The sequence below is a fragment of the Sapajus apella genome, unplaced genomic scaffold, assembly GCF_009761245.1.
Source record: "Sapajus apella isolate SASKATOON/1434 unplaced genomic scaffold, GSC_monkey_1.0 scaffold2549, whole genome shotgun sequence".
In the NCBI taxonomy this organism is placed as follows: domain Eukaryota; kingdom Metazoa; phylum Chordata; class Mammalia; order Primates; family Cebidae; genus Sapajus; species Sapajus apella.
Window position 1 is genome coordinate 3,284 of NW_022439475.1, and position 1,590 is coordinate 4,873.

General features: G+C 42.8%; 1 protein-coding gene across 1 annotated transcript in view; it reads right to left on the reverse strand.

Moving 5' to 3' along the window:
- Positions 1–1,590, reverse strand: part of CRLF2 (cytokine receptor like factor 2) — a gene marked incomplete at its 5' end in the record, with an annotated part of 4,108 nt that overhangs the window by 763 nt on the left and 1,755 nt on the right. The gene's annotated exons all lie outside the window — the stretch shown is intronic.

Sequence of the window (1,590 nt, forward strand, 5' to 3'; positions counted from 1 at the left end):
GAAGGAAGGAAGGAAAGAAAGAGAAAGAAAGAAAAGAGAAAGAAGAGAAATAGAAGGAAGGAAGGAAGGAAGAAAGAGAAAAGAAAGAGAGAGAAGGAAGGAAGAAAGGAAAGAAAGAAAAAGGAAACGAGAAAAATACAAAGAAAAAAGATTGAGAAGGAATGAAGAAAGAAAAGAAAGACGAAAGAAAGAAAGAGAAGGAAGGAAGGAAGGAAGGAAGAAGGAAAGAAAGAAAGAAAGAAAGAAAGAAAGAAGAGAAATAGAAGGAGGGAAGGAAGGAAAGAAAGAAAAAAGAAAGAAAGAGAAAGAAGAGAAAGGAAGAGAAGGAAGGAAGGAAGAAAGGAATTAAAGAAAGAAAGAGAAAAAGAAATGAAAGAAAGAGAGAGAAGGAAGGAAGAAAGGAAAGAAAGAAAAAGGAAACAAGAGAAAGAAATACAAAGAAAAAACATTGAGAAGGAATGAAGAAAGAAAAAGACAAAAGAAAGAAAGACAGAGAGGGAGAAAGAAAGAAAGAGAAAGAAGAGAAAGAGAATGAAGGAAGGAAAGAAAGAGAAAGAAGAGAAAGAAAGAAAGAAGGAATGAAGGAAGTAAAGAAAGAAAGAAAAAGAAAGAGAGAAGGAAGGAAGAAAGGAAAGAAAGAAAAAGGAAACGAAAGAAATCGAACAAAGATTGAGAAGGAATGAAGAAAGAAAAGAAAGAAAGAAAGAAAAAGAAAAATTAAGAAGGGACGAAGAAAGGAAAGAGGAAGGAAGGGAGGGAGGGAGGGAGGGAACATTCTGCATCAAACACAGTGGAAACAGCACACACTGTGGCCTGAGTATTTCCGGGTTTGTTTGTTGGTTTGCTTTGATTTTCTGTTTGTTTCTCTGTTTTTTTGAGACAGAGCCTAGCTGTCTCCAGAGACTTGCAGGAGCGCAGTGGCGCGATCTCGGCTCACCGCAACCTCCACCTCCGGGTTCAGGCGATTCTCCTGCCTCAGCCTCCTGAGTACCTGGGATTCCAGGCGCCCGCCACCACACCTGGCTAATTTTTTTGTATTTTTTTTTTTTTTTTGAGACGGAGTTTCGCTCTTGTTACTCAGGCTGGAGTGCAATGGCGCGATCTCGGCTCACCACAACCTCCGCCTCCTGGGTTCAGGCAATTCTCCTGCCTCAGCCTCCCGAGTAGCTGGGATTACAGGCACGCGCCACCATGCCCAGCTAATTTTTTGTAGTTTTAGTAGAGACGGGCTTTCACCATCTTGGCCAGGCTGGTCTCGAACCCGCGACCTCAGGTGATCCGCCCGCCTCAGCCTCCCAAAGTGCTGGGATAACAGGCGTGAGCCACCATACCCGGCCTTTTTTTTCTTTCTTTCTAAACAACTTTATTAAGAAAGTAAAGGAAAAAAGGAAAGAAAAAAACGATGAAATGTCATTTTGTTGTTGTTGTTGTTTGTTGGTTGGTTGGTTTTTTGTCATTGAGATGGGGTTTCACCATGTTGGCCAGGCTGGTCTCGAACTCCTGACCTCAGGTGATCCACCCACCTCGGCCTCCCAAAGTGCTGGGATTACAGGTGTGAGCCACCGCGCCCGGCCTTTTCTTGTCCCTCCC